This window comes from Botryllus schlosseri, chromosome 1 (genome assembly GCF_051294905.1).
Source record: "Botryllus schlosseri isolate E-star chromosome 1, Bs_hap1, whole genome shotgun sequence".
In the NCBI taxonomy this organism is placed as follows: Eukaryota; Metazoa; Chordata; class Ascidiacea; order Stolidobranchia; family Styelidae; genus Botryllus; species Botryllus schlosseri.
Window position 1 is genome coordinate 13,707,715 of NC_137236.1, and position 19,878 is coordinate 13,727,592.

At 40.8% G+C, this 19,878-nt stretch overlaps 1 long non-coding RNA gene across 5 annotated transcripts; it reads left to right on the forward strand.

The window, feature by feature from the left end:
* The first annotated feature begins 10,353 nt into the window (after positions 1-10,353).
* LOC145442476 (uncharacterized) lies at positions 10,354-19,460 on the forward strand. Of its 5 annotated transcripts, none has more exons than XR_013916078.1 (6): positions 10,354-12,946; positions 14,473-14,582; positions 14,929-15,108; positions 15,317-15,529; positions 16,766-16,853; positions 17,799-19,460. It is a non-coding gene; the product is annotated as an uncharacterized LOC145442476 (long non-coding RNA). The 5 variants fall into 5 exon arrangements; XR_013916081.1 differs by having other exon boundaries at positions 15,341-15,529; XR_013916083.1 differs by having other exon boundaries at positions 10,360-12,946; positions 14,473-14,691; positions 16,766-19,460.
* Positions 19,461-19,878: the final 418 nt, after the last annotated feature.

Below are 19,878 nucleotides of genomic sequence, written 5' to 3' on the forward strand. Positions count from 1 at the left end.
TAAACTACTGGGAAGCGATCATTATATAATAACTATAGTGATTCCAACTTCCACGTGGAGTGTCAAGAGACCCACGTCTTGTCTTGGTCATTCATTTAAAGACAATGCACATAAACATTTTTCATCCGCTTCTGACGGGCCTGATGCATTGTCCTGTCCTTTTACATTATTTTCCTTTAATTTTCATTCAGTGTGCATACCTCCTTTTTTATATCGTTCAAGCGGCTAAGCCAGGTGGGGGACTGATATCGAAGACTACTCCAAGTAGTTTCGATACCTTCCTATATTTCACTGTATCGCATATAGTCTTGTGTTGCATTGAAATGCTGAAATTATTAGCAATAACTTGAATGGAATTGAATTGAATGTTGATCGAAACAATGTAAACGGGAACTTGAAAACTCAACGATCAAGCCTAACCCTTATCCGAAGTAATTAGGTCAACTTGGACTTAGCATATGGTTAATTTCAATGAACGTTTGACTTTACCTATTGATTCGACAATGGAAGGGCCGGGCTACTCTATTCTTAGTAAAAAGCATTGATCCGGCCCAGATCCGACTCCGGTCGTATCAGAAAAAGTACTGATCCGGCTCCGGCCAAAAATGAGAAAATCCAGCCGGATATCGAATCCGGCTCCTGTCAATGTCCCGCTCTGATATGTTCCTACGTCACTGTGTGTATGTACGCAAATACATCAAGAACAAAGATATAGCCTATATAACGTCCTATTCCTATTGTCTTTGCTTTTCTGCATTGCACATATTTTTCTTTCGCAGATAAGATAATTACGGAGTATGTACCGCTGTGCGGAATTCTACACGTTAAAGATCGCAAATGCAGCATACACGGGGTGTCCTGCATACACGAAAAAAACATAAATACATGTGCTACTTCGTGCAGGTGTAGAACCAGTAGCGACTCGTCCTATAGGGCAACTGGGCATTGCCCCACCTAAAATTCTGTTCAATACCAATTCTTTACCATTTATAGACGCACACCAATCTATCTATATATACCGAAATCACAGCGAAAATCGTATTCTTCTTGTCCTTTCGCTTGTAAGTGCCCATTGGCCGATACATAGCGAAGTCTCTTCGAAAATCGAATTCTCTTCTGTGTTTTCGCCTTGCGAATGCCTAGCCGGGGCATGCCCCGGTAGCGCTCATAAAAAGCTTTCACTGTCTATTCTCTCAAAGCCGCGCACGATAAAGAAACGGTGATTTACCCTTTCCTATTCATAAAATTAAAGAGCAACCGGGGCACAATAGCTCTGTGCCCCTAGGGTGTGATGTAACAATCGTATCTGAACTATATATAGCTGAACTCGGTTACCGTCATATGCATTTCGTCGACCATTGCTGGTATAGGTCGATTTTGATGGTGTTTCACACCATGAAAACCCTTGAAACTTGGTATGTCATGTCGTGATGGTGGTATTTAACACTGCCTCAAGTTTCAGGGTTTCTACTCAACGTTTAGGGTAGTAATTCCGTTTCCGAAGTTGAGTGTGTGCTGATCCGTCATGTATCACAAACAGATTTTACTCAAAAATTGATTTTGACGATGTTCTATACTGAGATCGGTTATGACATTGGGCACGGTAAGTCTTAATGTTCGTATCGAACGCTGTACCAAGTTTTAAGTTTGTCACGGAACTGTGTAAGTGGTAATTTCTTTCCTAATTTGAGTGAGAGCTTACTCGTCATTTATCGCTAACAGATTATACGCAAAGCCGGTATTGGTCTCCATCGATTTTAACGATGCTCCTTACCTAGATCCGTCATAAAGCTTTTGCACGGTATGTCTTGATTTTAGTATCGAACGCTGTGCCAAGTCTCAAGGTTGACACTCAATGATTAGGGCAGTAATTTTGTTATCAAGGTCGAGTATGGTAGAGATGTGCTCCGATCTGACAGTTTAGCCTACAACGCATTGCGGATTTCACGCAAAAGCCAGAGTATCTGCGGTAACGTTAGCTTAGGGTTGCCATACGTCCGGAATTTCCCGGACATGTCCGGAATTTCACTATTAAAACTGCGTCCGGAAGGAATTTCTAAAATATGCCTAAATGTCCGGAATTTTGAAGGCTTGAAGTAAGCACATAATTCTTTCGTAAATCAACATAAACAAAATTATTTTTGGGCAGATTCATGCTTCATGAAATTTTTCTTCGCGCTGCGCGCGATTCAGTACCATGCATCCTATATTGGTTTTAATATGGAGGCTACCAGCCTCGCAAAGACTGCGATCAAAAAATAAATAAAAAATAACATTCATTTACAAAATGAAGTCTTATTGTAATCACGATTACAAAATAACGGTATAGTCATATAGAGTCGGTTTTAGGTCGTTTGGATGCTATATTCGAAGATGGTGGATCTAAACCTGGGGATAGTTTGCCTTCATCCTGGGGTTCGCGAAGATGTTGAACGTAATTAGCTTCCAAAATAGGCCGTGAGTAAGTCGCCTGGGCAAATGTGCCAACCTTTAGAAATCAGCTCATCAAATCATTTTGAAATTGGTAATGGAGTCGCGATCATAAAAAGTTGGGAACCACCGGATGTGCGGTGTTTATATAGCTCAGTGGTGCAGTGCGCACAGGCATTAGGCTGATAAATAATCTTATCGGCAGGGCCGTAACAGCTTCGTCAGCCCCCCCGCTGGTCTTGGGCCCCCCATAGGGTGATAAACCGGACATCTGGGGGACTTCGCCCCCCTCAGTCTCTACGCTATTTTGGCTACTTATCATCTATATTAAGTGTGGGTAACATTGTTTCGTCTAACCGCGCGAAGCGCGAAAAATTTGTATTAATAATGATTGAATCGGTAAATATGATCGAGAATTTCATATATATTGCTATCAATTTTTATCCTCTCTCTGCTCACGTATTAAGATTTACCAGTAGAGCGGAATGAGGTGGGCTTGAAAAGGTAGGACCACCCAATAATAATAATTAAACATATCCGGGCGTATACCTGTAGGAAGGAACGAAACAGCAGTTCGTCAGGTCCCAAAAGAGCTTGGGTCTTGGGCTCCCATAGGGTGATAAACCGACTCTCCCCCCTCCATCACGTTGTTCGCTTTTACCACGTAATTAGTAGTACTAATTAGTGAGCACGCGCCAAGCGCGAAAATTTTCAATGATCCATAACATAATCGGTCAATAAGATCGAGAATTGCATATATATTGCTATCAATTTCTTGTCCTCTCTGCTCGCGTAATCAGATTTTCCGGTAGAGCTGAGTGAGGTGTCATGGAAACTGTAAGGCCCGTAAATAATAATTAAACATCTTCGGGCGGGCGGACTCGGTGGTATGACTTCGTTACATGATGTTATTTCGTGACCGCCGCAATACCAAAAAATGTAGAATCGCATAAACGTATTAAACGATAGCACGCACACGATTTGAAATTGGTATTTCTTCACTGGCATATAATTTTTCCGTGCGGGATGGTATTTGTCTTGTGAGGTTCAGATTGCCAAGACAGGAACATTCGGCGCCAGTCAGTTAGGCGCCTATGGACAATTAAACTTATATGTATCGGCATAAGCCCAGTACTTTTCGGCCAAGGTTTTCTCGCTGCAGTTCGTTCTGGCACACCTCGTGGAGTCGCATGTTACATTACCCAAAACTTTATATCTCGGTGTTACGTGGCGCGGTAATGACCAACGCCGATATGCCCATTTTTATAAATCTTGCGTATTTTTTCTTGGGTGAAGGGCATGATATGAACATGACTTAACGATGTACATTTACGCTACTTGCATTTTCGAAGTCATCATCCTCCACCAGCTCTACCGCCAACTCTGATCATGTGGGTGGAGAGAGGGTCCAAATTATACAGTATTATATGGAAGAACCAATATTGTTGACACAATTCATTCAAATAATTTAACGACCAGATGCATATAGTAAACCCCCAGAAGTTGCATCGAATACCCTACAGTGGGCCCAAGATCAGTGTTTATTTGGGTGGGAGGGGGCTGAAAAAATGTGACTTCGGCCCTGGTTACATCTTACAATACACAACCACATACTCCCCAACCGGATCGTGACCACCTCTAGTCGAAAGACAAAGCGTTGCTGGTGTGACGTCATATTGGTCGACAATGTGCACACAATTTACTTTGAAATCCGCTAGTAGGCGCTGAAGAGCGTCTCGAATTAGTGAAACAAAAATATGGTAACCCTACGTTAGCTGAGATGATGATATCATTCTCAGGTTGCATTCAAATATTTACTTTGATATATTCTCCAATGTCAATTTCACCGTGAAATTGTGGCCTTCAAGCCATTTGCTTACAACCCCCTGTCAAGCGCGATAGCTATTTCGTTTTCGATGGCGGCTTACGGCTGATCACTTGATCAGCCTATTCCTCAGCAAATTTTACGCAAAATTCGGTGTTGGTCTGTTCGCATCAATTTTGACAGTGTACCATACCGAAAAGGGCCACGAGGCCACTTCTCGATGATGACATGTAACAGTGTACTAAGTTTAAGGCTTGCATCCACGTATTTATTCGGTAATATGTTTTCCAAAGGCGATTCCGCAGCAGACCTATAGATAGTAATAAAGCCGTATGTGTCGTGTTACACTCTCCAGTTTCAAGGCCAAAATCTCCTATGCTGTACCGTTTTAATGATGTTCATTCAAGTATGTACATAAAATATCAAAAATTTCATAAAGAAAATCTCTCCCCATCATCGGGTCATCTCGTCTCAGCCGTTGCCGAAGTCGGATTTGTATTCGCGGTCGTGGTAGACGCCATCATAGGTTGGCGCTCGTAGTCGCTCGGCTCATCTCATCGCAGCAGTCGATGTCGATTCGTGGTTACGGTCGTAGTAGGAGCCGCCAGTGCTTGGCGCTCGTTTGCGTGTGTTTTTTATATAAATTTGGTGGAGGGGTGGGGTAGGAATAGGGTAGGGTTGGGGGTGGATAGGGTAGGGGGGGTTTGTTGTTTAGTGTTGGGGTAAAGAGGGATGGGATGTTTGGGGGGGGGTTGGGATAGGTGGTAGGTGGATTGGTTGGGTTTTGTGGGTCGATAAACACAATACGATTTATCGCGCGAGCGTTTAATGGGCTCGCTTAAATTATTCGGTATATTTTACTTTTTATATCGTTGATGCGTTCGTCAATATTTTGGGCGTATTCATTTTGTATGTCGAGTGCATTTTTCCATTCCCACACAAGGGTTTTCACGTTCATAAAAGCTTGTATTATAGTCGGAGCTTGCGGTCCGTCGTAGACGTTGCGTATGATCTCGTTGGGTGTAGCGTCAATAGTCGTTTGCAGGTCGTTCTCGAGATCCTGTATTACAAGAGAGAACAGTTTTTAGTAAGTTGCACATTCGGCGAAAGTGTGACGTAGAGTGTCTTCGGCGTGTTGGCAGAATTTGCATTTGTTTTTCAAGTAGGCGTCTTTTCGTCGTACCCAGCCTGCGCTGGTTTTTCTGGAGCCTGTGAAGTAGCTCTCAGTGTTAATGCGATACGAAATCTCACGTTTCTTGTTGTCAATGTGGTCTTTGATATTGGGTTGGTATAGCCATATCTCTTTCCAGTCCGCCATGCGGCTTCCTCCTTGTTGCGTCTTCGTTTTAACAAGGATCTGGTACATTTCTTTCTGGCTTAGTTCTTGTATATCTTGTGATTGGCTTTTAATTACGTCGAAGATTTTCTTTTCCTTCTTCCATTCCTCCGTCAATGTATTTCTGTGAGGGTAGAGGTTGTTGTATAAATTGCAATTTATATCTCTCACCTTCGTTGTTAGATTGTATATCGCTTCTGCATGCCAGATATCGATCGGGTGCTCGAGTCGACTGAGTTGTTGTAGTCTTTTTGCTCTCTTCGCTTGTGTTGCAGATTCGATATCTGGCATATCAATTCTTCCTTCTGGCTTAGGTCTGATAAGTTGCATTCTGCTTTTTTGCTCAAGTTTCTCAGGACTCCACAGTAGGCCGAAGACGAGGCGTTCGAGTTGCTTGAGCTTGTCGCCTGGAATTTGCTTGTTAGCATATGTATAAGTTATTTTGCTAATTATGCATGCCTTAATCGCTGTTATTTTACCAATCCAAGAAAGCCGTTTTGATTTAATATGCCTTACGCTTTTCTCGACTCCTTGCCAGAGTCTGTCAAAGTTCATTTGCAGTTCGCTTTCTCCGTGGTATAAGCCCAGTATCTTAATTACTGGCTTTAGCATATGTGCGTGCTCAGTTTTTTGCAGTCTGATACGTGATTTTTCGTTCAGCGGTAGGATTTCCGTCTTGTCTGTGTTGATATCTTGACCTGTCACTCTATGCAAGCTTTGATATTCGTTAAGGACTGTGGTAATAGAGTCAGTTGTTCTTAGATACAGTGTGACGTCATCAGCAAATTGGTCTAATTTATGCTCTATCCCGCCGATTCTGATACCTTTGATGTTGTCGTTAGTGCATAACTTGTGGGCTAGCGGGTCTGCGCTAATCGCGTATAGTGTCATACTCAAAGGACATCCTTGTCTAATGCCCCTCGTACAATTTACATTGGCTGCTTGGAGGCCGTTAACCTCGAGGGTCGCAATAGGATTATCATATATGGCTTTGATCACTTTAAGAGTTTCTCCCGTGACGGGCAGTTTATCAAGCACTTTGAGGAGCATTTGGTGGTCCACCTTATCAAAGGCTTTCCTTGCGTCTATGGTCAATATATAACCTTCCAAAGGTTTATCTTGATGATAATTAACAATTGCACTCACATTGTTGTGTATCACGTCCATTTGTCTTCCGGGAATTCCCGCTTTCTGTGTCATGTTGATGTTGCTCGAAATTTCCTCAACCAGTCTGTTGTTGAGAATTTTCGCCATTATTTTGTAGTCCGTGTTTAGCAGCGAAATGGGTCGCCAGTTCGCTAAGTTCTTTCCTTTGTGAATCAGAATAATTTTAGCGCGTTTCCAGCTATGCGGTATGTTTCTGTATATTAGCGCGTTGTTTATGATTTCTGTTAATCTCGAACCAATGTTTTGCCACATAGCAAGGTAGAATTCCACTGTTAGGCCGTCGAAACCCGGTGACCATTCCCTGTTCATGGCTTTCAGTATTTGTAATATTTCGCTAGATTGTATTACCGATGTTTGTTCATTGTCTCTCCCGTGCATGCGGTCGTGCTGATACGATGATAGATATTCGTCTTGATCGTACGAATTAATGCCGTCTTGTCGGGTCCACAATTCTGTGTAAAATTGTTCAATCTGTTTAGCAATAATATTACGGTCAGTCGTTACCGTTCCATCTCTGAGCTGGAGTTCTTTAAGCTCGGTCTTGCGCCTTCTGGTCTTCAATTCTTGCCAAAATTGTCTCATCGTGTTAGGTTCACCTTCGCAATGGTCAATTTTGGTTAACATGCGCAATTTTCCCTTTACTCTCTGATACGTTATCTGGGAGCCACAGGTTTTATATTTGTCTATTTCATATCTCTTGCTTACGTTGGCAATTCTATCTTTTAGCCTGTCCCACCATTGTTGGATTCCGTGGCAGTGTTGGATATTATTTTCTTCGAAGCTTATGAGATTAGATATTATATCTCGGTACACTTCATCTCGCAAAAGGTCATTATTACACTTCCAATTTTTTCTTCCCCATAGAGTGCTTGGCTCAATTGTAAGTGTTATTGTCGGACTTATGTGGTCAGCCACAAGGTTATTTTCATGTCCTGCATTCTGGACATTGCCCATGAGTTCACGAGTTGCGTAGAAACGATCTATTCTCCTCGCGTTTTTTCCAGTGACATAAGTGAATACTTCAGCAAGAGAATGTTTACTCCTAAACACGTCCATCAGTTCCGCGTCATTAGTTAGCTTTTCAAAGTGTCTCTCTGCGCTTCTAACATGGAGGTTCTGTTTAATTCGAGTGTCTTTTTTGTCAATAATTAGGTTGAAATCACCACCCATTATAATCGGGACTTCAATTTCATGGATTTCTGATTCGAGTTGGATTAGGAAATCATCACGTAACTTTCTCGCATCTGCAGATTGTCCAGACGGGGCATAAATATTTATTATAGCTTTTGGGCATTTGTCAATTTGAATGCAGAGGCATTGGGCACGGTTTTCGATCATGCTATATTGGCGTAAAATTTTACCTTCGTGATGTTCTTTGATCATTATCGCGGTACCGGAATATTGCCTCACTTCGTTCTTTGTGTTGAAGTAGACAATAAATCCGATATCAGCTGCCGAGTTACGTATATCCACATTATCGATCTTATGCGTTTCCTGAATCAATAATATATCCAAATTCGATGTTTGTATATATTGTTCCAAATCCGGCAGTCTATTTGATAGTCCATTTACGTTAATCGATGCTAACTTCAGTAGGTTCGCCATTGATTCTGTTTTGAGAGTCTTTCGGGATTTTGGCTGTCTTCTTTTGCATGTTGTCTTTTTTAATCCCATTTATATTCGGTTTTATTATCCTCACTTGGTTGCTTGTGTTGTTTCTGGTCGTTACTCTGTTTCCGTTTTGTTGTTTCGCCGCTTTATCACAGCTGGCGCTCGATTTTGGTCCTTTGTTGGCATTAGACGACTTTTTACTGAGTAGCTTTTGGGCCGTCTGTGTTTCATTTGATTTGCCTGATTCGCGTTTTTTCTCTCTGACCGGAGGCTGTACGGAGTGTTCCTCTGTTGTGTCTTCATTCTCGTATGCAGCGTCCGGTGACGTGTAAAATTTTGTCATCACCGGGCTATTCGGCGATGTTTGATTTCTGTTCGTGTCCTCATTCTGACTCGTATTCAGGTCAGCTGGTTTCTCTGTTGTTATTTTCGTCGATTCGTTCGTTTCGTCGGTTATTCTCTCACCAGCATGGGGTTCGTTTGAGTTTTCTCTCACAAGTTTATCTGCGATTTGATCATTGACTCCCTCAGCGTTTTCGATTCCAGCCTCGTGTTCGCTTTGTATTTTGCTACGTTTTGCTTTGCATGTTTCTGCGCCATGGCCAAGCCCGCCGCACTTCGTGCATTCCAATTTGTCGGCTGGGCAATCTCTGATCATATGACCCGTTCCGTTGCAGTTGTAGCATCGCTTTTGATATGCATCTGCAGCGGTCTTGATCCAGCATCTCACACCATCAATAATCATACTTTCTGGCATATCTTCTTTACTGAAATCCTCCATCCAGATGTTAGTGAAGCCGTTGTAATAGATAGTATTCTTGTAGAATACTCTTGTCTGATTGACAACCGTTCCGAATCCATATTCGTTCAGTTCTTTAACTGCCGTGTCCTGTTTAGTTTCACATGCTATGCCTTTGACAATAAGATGTGTTGCTGGACGCTTTGGGAGCTCTATGAATATGTCGTTAAACCTTGCTTGCGTAGGGTTTAGGCTTAGCTCTTGTAGCAATTCGTCTTTTCGCTTCCTTCTACTTTTCTCTTCCTTCATTGTGATTACGAATGTTCCGGCTTTCATTTTATATATTCCTTCAATGTATTCGTGGTACTTTGCAGTGATGGTGTTGGTTTGCAGCTCTTTGAGTACCATAACATGGTCAAGGTTGTCTTCACCCCTTACAAAGTAAGACCTATTTCTCGTATTCTTGTAGATCGGTGTTTCTTGCTTGGTTTTCTTGTATGTTGTTGTATTCTTTGATTTCGACGTTACTGTTGCAAATGATGGCTGTGTAGCATTTCCTTCTGCTTCACTAGCGTTGCAGGTCGTCATGGCCATCGCCATTATCAATCTTTCACCTTTCTCAGGTGTTACGACTTCTATCCAGTATATTTCGTTTATCCAATATATTCAGTATATCCAATACTTCGCGTAATCCAGTAATATCTCACCTCTAAGCTAGTAATCTTCCGCAGCGTCGAAACACGTCCGTCCCGAGCATTCACACAAAGGAGCTCCACCAAACGCAATTTGACTCAATCAACTGGGAGACCGAATTTCCGAGTCTGCTATTATTAGTTCTTCAGAATGATGTTTCGGATTCAATATGACAGGCCCATCTATGAGATAACAATTGCGTATCTGTCCGAACTCGCTGACCTTTGCAATTAGGCTTAAGCTATCTCTCGAGTTATAGTCATTTCCATTTCTGCAGATAATTAGTCAGGTCTAGTGCGAACACGAACCGTGTTGTATCTTTGTTCCGTATACGCCGTTCACCCAGTTACCACAATTCAAGTCACAGCTCACCAGCGGACCTATCGTGGCACATACGTTAAAATCACTATTGCCGGGAAATTCATGTTACGGTACGATCATTAAGTTACTTGTTTCCGTTGGAAAACGCCATTGTGACGTCATCTTGGTAAAAACTCGCTTGCAGCCCTTGCCCCACCACCCGATATTGTCACGAGCCGCCACTGCGTAGAACGACAGTTACACTGTAAAAAATAAACCGTGTATTTAACGTGTTTTTTGCATGTTTTTTCCAAAAACACGTTAAACGACGGAAAACGCCGACGTGTTTTTGAAAAAAACAAGTTTAAAACCGAAAACGCGACGTGTTTTCCAATTAATCAAGTTCAAAACTGAAACGTAACATGTTATGTAAAAAACATGTTGCGTTTCAGATTGGAATAACGTTGCTCTGATTTGAAAGCTACTGTCGCACTGATTCCGAAAATATGCATTAAAATCTAATCAGGGCAATGGAACGCCTTCGAAATACACCCAAAAGTATGAAATTCGGCATTGTTCCGAACCACGCGTTATAGGGCTGCGTCGCTGCGATTGTTTGGAACAATGCTGATTTTCAGATTTTGAAGGCTACTTCGGGGTAATTCCATTGCCATATTGAAATTTTAATGTATATTTTCAGACGGACACGGAAATAGTGTCAGGGACAGGGATTCTGCACAATGTTGATACAGTGGGACCAGATTCGGATTTTATTGCACCAATTGGAACGCAACATAATTGCTAATCCTATCGCTGACGATCCGAGCACTCAAATTAAAAAAAGTTGAGCTTATTTATAGGCTACTGTCGCATTGATTCCGAAATATACATTAAAATCTTATCGGGGCAATGGAACCCCCTCGAAATGCACCCCAAAAGTCTGCAAATCGGCATTGTTCTGAACGATCGCAACAACGCAAAGGCCGTTGTTATGGTGATTGTGCTGCATCGCTGCACGATGCCGATTTTCAGATTTTTAGGCTATTTCGGGTTAGTTCCATTGTCCTAATGAAATTTTAATGTATTATTTTCAGAATCAGCGTGACGGTAGCTTTCAAATAAGATCAACTTTATTTAATTTGAGGGTTCGGGTCTTCAGCTATTGATAACCGATCATGCTGCGTTCAGATTGCTGAGCACTTCAGTAGTCAATTCCTCACGACGAGCAAGGGTGATGATGGGTGGTGCGAATCTATGCGTAGGTTAGTTATCTATAAAAAAAAAGACATTTGAGTATTGGTCTTGATTGGTTGAAAAACTGAGGTATAATTTCAGTTCACAGCTCACACGATTTCCGAATCCGTGGTTGGAAAACAGGAAATTTTAGTTCACGGTCCTCGATTTCAGTCTCCGTCGTGATTGGTTGCAGAACGACGGTAAAATTTCAGTTCACCACTCACACTATTTCACGATCCGACGTGATTGGTTAAAAAAACGGAAGTTCTACTTCACTGCTCACGTGATTGCCGTATGCGTTACGATTGGTTTGAAAAACTTTCAGTGCCGGGAAGCCAGTAGCCACTTCCATCGGCGATCACTACGCGGCCAGCAAAGTTGGCGAAACTGATTGTAGAGTTTATTACCGGCTGACGGTTATTGATCGTATTTGTCCAGTTAGTAGAGGATGCATTTCACATCAGTTTTCATCGGGGAAAGTGTTTCCGATTCATATGCGCGCCTACGGGGTGTGCATAGTTGGTGTGCTGCATTTAACTGCAGTACGGTAACGTGTGGCGTGTGGAGGCAGCATATCGTTTAGCACTTACCATATATAGCTTCAGAGTGCATACGGTAACCAGTCGATTACAGTATATCATGTTGGGAAATGTCTTAGCTTAACTATGTAAATAATGAACCTAAGAAAGTTGAGCCAGTTGATATATTAGGAGGATGTGTATACCATGCCAATATGTTGCATTTTGTCGAATGCACGATATGGAGGGACAAGTTTGCTCTGTAAAATTATGTGACAAATACGGCAAAAAAGAATTCATGTTGTCAATCAGGATCAAGATGGTAAAATATTTTTCTATGAAGATTTTGACGGGCACTGTGACATTTGTGGTATCCTCAAGTCAGGCTTTGGGCGATATTTACACTGTTATTCCTGTGAGGCTATGACAGAAACCGGTTTCCTTTGTGTTTTACAACCTGGTGAAATATTCTACCAGAGACTCCATAATTTACCGGTATACTGTATTGGTAAATTACAGTATGGTGAGCAATGTTCCCTCTAATTTTTGACGAGTCTGCGCACACTCACGAACTCACTGCGCAGACCCTTGGACAACAGTGCGTAAAGACTAAAAAAAAGGTCATCATATCGGATTTTTTGTGCGCAGAGACCGTGTTAGCACTGCGCATTTGTGCATGTGCGCAGCTTAGAGGGAACATTGATGGTGAGATCGCTACATTAGACTGCATCATAGAATATGTTTCGAAGTTTAATAGTGAACTATATGCCGATAGAGAAAAGTTCCGGTAATTAAAATTGCGTAATTTTGAACATGACGTTCTATTTTTCAGATTCATCAGACTGGTTAGCGATTTATTACTCTTGTGCTATTAAATATGAAAATGCTGATCATCCATGGTAATATTAGAAAGGTGATCACAGTTGATCACCTATCTGAGATTCATGATGTTGTGAGATGTGCAGTTCGTAGTACCATCTAGGACAGAAAATTCACTACGGAATATTACGACAAGTCGCTTGAATTGAACGGCGATTTCTATGAATTGTCTGCCAAAGATATGGGACAATATGACTGGTTTGACGATGGAAGTGAGTAATTATATTCTATGCATGTCAACAGAATTATCGTCATAAAGCGATGATCATGGTAATCATACTGTACTAAAATTATCTTGTCTTGTTCGATATCTGTAATAGAAACGAATATAGATTTTTAGCCAAAATCACGCCGTGTTATGCAGGGCTTTAGAGCAGCCGCAAATTTAAACTGCTCCTGCTCTAGCTGCTGCTCCGGCTCTGAAATGATCGCATTGGCCTGTTTATATCAGGGGTGACCAACCCGTGGGCCAAATATGGCCAGCGAGAGGGTTTTGCGTGACCCGTGAGCTAATTTCCTATTATATTATCGAAAATGAATTGCTCAGATTGTGAACTTGCAATGCCAACAAAAAATTACAATTCTTGCTGCGACACATGGGATCTTGATGACTAAAATATCAGTTCCAACGCATTGGCAGATCCAGGGTCCAGTCACCTTTTCAGTAAGTCGTCGTACATTACAATAAAGTAAAATAGCAGTGAAATTTTTTTTTCACGCTTTGCGTGTTTAATTTTCGCACGATTTTGAAGTTCATAGGTCAATAATATTGTCACTTGATTATATTGCGGGCCTGCTGTATATCGCTGGGCTAAGTTTGCGAGGACTGGGCTATTCGGCGCATGGACATATCGATATTGAAAGCTGCGACCGCAACATGCGTCAATCATTTCGTGCCTAGGTTTCATAGTCGACTGCCAGTGCAAACGCAAGGTCGCATATGTTGAACGACACTTTGTCTCGTAATCGCTAATATAGTTAGACTCAATCTGAAAACGAAAAAAACGCCCATTTTATCCGATTGAGTCTAACTGTATTCGCAATTACGGGAGAAAGTCTTTTCGCGTTTGCGCTCGCATAAAGATCGTCAATGGTGAAATGGCGATATCGATGTGGCCAGACGCCAAATAGTCGTGTCCTTGCAAACTGAGTCTAGCGGGCGGTATACAATAGACCCGCAATACTCGAGTAATAATATTATTGACCTTGTTTATTTATAAATTTCGAAAATTTTATCTGCTTGGCGTGGCTAGTGGACCGCAAACTCGTTCGTCAATTGCATGTGGCTCTTCAGCCGAAAAGGTTGGCCATTCCTGGTCTATATAGATTACTAATCTACCATAGGTTAGTACTTTTTTGTTTCCCGAACAGAATATGTTGGAATATGTTGATATGAACTTCTTCAACGAATATGTGATGTTCTCCTAGGGTGATTTTATTTTTATCTAAAAACCGAAGATTTTGACCGATAAAATCTGACATTCTGTCAATTTTGACATTTTTAACCCTAAAAATCTTAATTTTGATGAAATTGCGATCTCGTATATATGTAAATTGCCTGTTTTCCCCCATTACCTTAGAATTTTAGGCTACTGCTTATCTTCCTTTCTGGTCGGAACTGTCTGTTCTTACGAAATAGTTAGGCCTAAAAAAACTTTTGCTCTTTCTGCAATAAATTGACTCGCTATTACCGGCAAGCTGATAATTTGCTGGGCTTTAATGAAGATATTTATTACAGAGTCAACCTGCATCGGTATATTCTCCAGAAGACGAGCGCAGCATCGAGGTACAGCAAAAAGCAATAAGTGTCAAGTGGACGAAAAGACTGCGTGACAAGAAAAGATTCAGGTTAGGATGAAAAGAACATTTGAATCGTGTCATGAGGCCATTTTGAATGGGATATCAACACAAAGTCTGTTCGAGATTTAGCCGATGTTGATCGATGCGCATTGGGCAGGTATAAAGCAGTGTTGGGATCAAGTCACTGATAATGACATCCCCTTACCACGTTCATGCAATAGGCTAGTCCTACAACGTATGCAATGCATGCACCAATTATTGACGATTATTATCAATGTGTAATATCATACAGCAGGGGCGGCATTACATTCCAATTTTTCAATGTTGGTGACACACATCTCAGAAGTTTGTCCAAACTTAATCCAAACCTTTCTTCAACTATGCTACATTGCAGGGATCATGGAAAGACAAGCTCTGCAACAAGTTGAGGGAATGGAGAAGACACCATGAAAAAGAAGTTCTCGTCTTAAACTTGGAATAGCAGAAGCATGGACGCTGCGGCAAACGGAAATCTCAGCAGCTTGTGGAAAAATCTAGTCAACGCTGCAAGAATTCTCGAGTCACAACATCCAATGTGAGCATTTTAGTATCTTGCTTTCTTGATCTAGATATCTTCAATATGAATATTTTGATATGATACTGATAACGCCAACAGACAATGTTACGTCTAATTTTTCTCGTGTCTGTGCGCATGCGAGCAGCTTAGAGGGAACATTGGCAAGAAGTAGCACCTTGCACCGATAACCGGTCATGTTTTGATTAGGATCTATTTTGTCCTACAGAGTCAACATGTATACTCTCCACAGACGACGAGCGCAGCATCGAGATACATCAAAACGCAATAAGAGGCAAGTGGAGAATACCTCACAAGGAAACGATTCTGGATAAGATGAAAAGAACATTCGAATCGCGTCGCGAGGCCATTCTGAATGGGATGTCAACACAGTCTGCTGGAGATTTACCCGATCTTGATCGATGTGCATTGGGTACCGTAGGTATAAAGCAGTGTTATGATCAAGTCACTGACGGCACAATCCCTCGGCATTTGTGACATGCGCAATCATTTTTCATGACACAACAAATGACATATATCTTATAACTAGGGCCATTTTTATATGACCTTAGAAAATCAATAATATGACTTTATTTTTTGGAAAATATGAATTTATGTGAAAATGGTGTATTTTTACATGCAAATATCGGCACTGACGGAACTTAAGAGTAAAACCTATGCAACAACAGTTATACACGTCCATTTTTTATTCTAAATCACTGTTGCAGTACAGTAGTAGTGTGAAATGTTAAAGTCTTTGAAGTTACGATTCGGACGTAAAATGACTTTGGTAAGGAAAGTGAGAGCTCCACAGACGCTGATGTGGGTTGCCACTTCTGCAGGGGTGCATAAAGCGCTGGTGAAATGTCTTGTATTTGCAGCTCCATTATTTGTTAAACCTCGTTTTTGTCCAATCGCTTAATGTAAATTTTGAGCTTTATGACCTAATCAGGAAAATGTGACTTCATAGCTTTAATATAGCTCAAAGGGATACGGTTTTGTGTTGAAATTGATTTCACGACTTGCTGATGCATAGAACAAAATATGGCTTTGAATGGCCCTAATTATTACCATGGGTTAGCAAAAAGTGAAGTCAGTTTTCAAAATGTATAAAACTCGTCGGTGACCTAAAGATACTTTTTAAATTAACATACATTGTTCTTTTTGGGCAGATTTAGTTTTCTTGAATTTTTTAATCGCACATACTTCCAGACGTAGACATTTCTTCCTTAGATATAAGGGCGACCAACCCTCGGGCTGCAAGGCGATTCTAGAAATTGATTATAATATTTATTAGTACTCGCAGAAATATTGTCAGCGGTGAAACCTTTGCACAACGCGATGTACGCAGCCTCGCTGCAACCCTGATATTCATATGTCCAAGCTTGGAATAATCCTTGTCAAATGAGCCCAGAGGTATACAAAGGCGACCTGCAACTCCTTGCAGGACATGACTGCACACTTGGTTGTCGTAACATAATTGTCATCGAATTTGCTGCGTAGTAATATATGTCATGTTTTCACCCTTGCCCAACCGTGTTACCTCCTGTCGGATGACTGAAAATCTCTATCAACATTAGAGGGGCCCGCGCAAGGTTTCAAAGTCGCTGATTTACTTTACGACGTCGCAGTCGCGTCAAAACATACATAGAGTTGATTTCTGACACTTCTCGTTCAGGTCGTCAAAAACTGGGGTGGATGGTCGGGATCCCAACGATCTTCAATTCTTCAATGACAACTATGGCAGCTTCCTGTTTGTTGACAAAGTAAGTTGTTTGGTGTATGTGTAAGCATTATGTCACTGTGTTGTGGACACAAGCAAATCGCATGGCTCACTGCCATCAGGCTACATCATTCACATCATACAAAAAAGGCAATTTATGGCACTATTAACACTGTATTGCTGTATTAACACTGTATTTGATAAAAATTGGTATCTCGAAAGGTCACTGTAAATCGAAAGAATGATGTAATCCAATATCAGTGAGTAACGAGATTTTCCCGTGTCCATGCTACTGTAGGACACTATGGTGAAATTGTCACTAGTATATGGCGTCCAATCAAAGAAGATGATGTGAAACCAATATTGGCCCCTCCTATTTCACTTAGAAAGTTGCAGTGTTACGACTGATGCTAAAATCATTCCACTCTGGGTACCATTATGCTCGCTCGATATCCTTGAAAGCACCATCACGTACGATCGTTTTCTTACCTCTTTGCATGACCCCGACTCGCGCAGTATTGACTTATTAGGTAGGCTTACCATATTTTGGAAATCTAAAAAGAGGACACTTTTTCAGAAATTTGAGACTTGCAAAACCGGAGAAGAATTCTCAAAAATCGGTGAATTTTGCCCACTTTGTGACCGGTTGACTGGAAATTTTTTAAAAAAGGTCAACTTTTCGCTCAGAGCTCCAATCACCGTTTTTCACTCCGAAATACCCGCAATAGAGTCACTTCTGTGCTAATTTACGGCATATCACTCGCATTTCGCTCTAAATGTGACCTAAATTTTCAAAAAAGAGGACAAAATCTCAAAAAAGAGGACAAAAGGGCGTCCTCCGAGGACACTTTTAAAAAAGTCAAGAAAGAGGACAAATCCTATTGAAAGAGGACGCATGGTAACCCTATTATTAGGCCTCATACTCAACTCAATTCTTAATCTCAGACCACATCGATAGTACTAAGCTAATATCATTTTTATTTATCAGGAGCCAAAGAATTATATCCGACGATCAAGTACAATACGATCCTGAATGAATGGAAGGTTCTCTTCTATGGCAAAGTTATCAAAGGGGTCAGAAGCTTCCATCATGCTATGGCCATAATACTGGCAATATACTGGCTGTTCAACATCAAGTTCGCTCCATCAGCCTCTAATTCATGGTCCGTCGTCACGAACTCTCCTTCGAAACTTCCGAACGTTAAGTACACTGCGGCTGTCTCGAAACTTTGTAACGTTAGGTAGACTTTGGCTGTTCGTAGTAAATTAATTTGAATAATTCACCAAGGACAGGTCAATATTTTTAGCCGTTATAATTCTTGTGTCATTGCATTAGGTACTCGGCGCCTTTAACTGTGACAATTTGTAATAACTTAATTAATCGAGGACCGGTCAATGTTTCCAGCCGGTATATTAATTCTTGTTTCATTACATACGTTTCGAAACTTTCTAACTTTAGGTGTGGCTGACTGTGGCTGTTCATTGTAATTTAATTTGATTAATTTATTGAGGACGGGTCAATGATTTTAGCCGTTATTATAATTCTGGTTTCATTACATATGTCCAAAACTTCAAAACATTAGGTACTAGGCGGCTTACACTGTGGCTTTTTGTAGTAAATTAATTCATTGATGACGGGTCAATATTTTTAGCTGTTGTTGTAACAATTCTTCTTTCATTGTATAAATTCCAAAACTTCTTAACGTTAGGCTCTCTGCGGCTTACAATGTGGCTTTTTGTAGTAAATTAATTATTTTATGAGGGGCCAATATTTTTAGCCGTTGTTGTAAGAATTTTTCATTCATTGCATAAGTTCCAAAACTTCTTAATGTTAGGCACTCTGCGGCTCACACTGTGGCTTTTTGTAGTAAATTAATTCATTGATGACGGGCCAATATTTTTAGCCATTGTTGTATATAACTCTTCTTTCATTGCATAAGTTCCAAAACTTCTTAACGTTAGGCACTCTGCGGCTTACACTGTGGCTTTTTGTAGTAAATTAATTCATTGATGACGGGCCAATATTTTTAGCCGTTGTTGTAATAATTCTTCATTCATTGCATAAGTTCCAAAACTTCTTAATGTTAGGCACTCTGCGGCTCACACTGTGGCTTTTTGTAGTAAATTAATTCATTGATGACGGGCCAATATTTTTAGCCATTGTTGTATATAACTCTTCTTTCATTGCATAAGTTCCAAAACTTCTTAACGTTAGGCACTCTGCGGCTTACACTGTGGCTTTTTGTAGTAAATTAATTCATTGATGACGGGCCAATATTTTTAGCCGTTGTTGTAATAATTCTTCATTCATTGCATAAGTTCCAAAACTTCTTAATGTTAGGCACTCTGCGGCTCACACTGTGGCTTTTTGTAGTAAATTAATTCATTGATGACGGCCCAATATTTTAGCCATTGTTGTATATAACTCTTCTTTCATTGCATAAGTTCCAAAACTTCTTAACGTTCGGTACTCTTCGACTTACACTGTGGCTGTTAGTAGTAAATTAATTGCGCCATGACATGTCAATATTTTTAGCCGTTATAGTAATTCTTATTTCATTACGTATTATCCGAAACTCTCGCCATTTCAGAATTTTTCTTGTTTTGATGCATTTGTTCTCAATATACCATCATTTGATCCAACACTGAATTGCTTGTTTTAATTCATATCCTGGCTACAGATTTTGTGCCAGTCGGTCCAAGGTGAAAGGTCAATTGAAGTCTCAGGTCAGACGTGTTTTCGAGATTACATGACGGGCAGAAACATGTTAGGCAACAGGTGGAACTAAACCTGTCGTATGGTTTTACATGACGGACATGTATTAAGAGGTACCAGGTGTAAACATGTCTATGGACACCTTTATTTTTTACAGTGTAGGATTAAATCCCAAGTTATGAATACAATCGAAATGCTTTACAGTATATTAAACTTCCCCTGATGAACGGAACCAACAAACTCACGATATTTATTCTACTTCATACACTCATTGAAATCTTCCACTCCTGCTAATCAATTCAAAGATACCGTTTGAGGTACAGGACTTCAATATGCAATTAAATAATATATT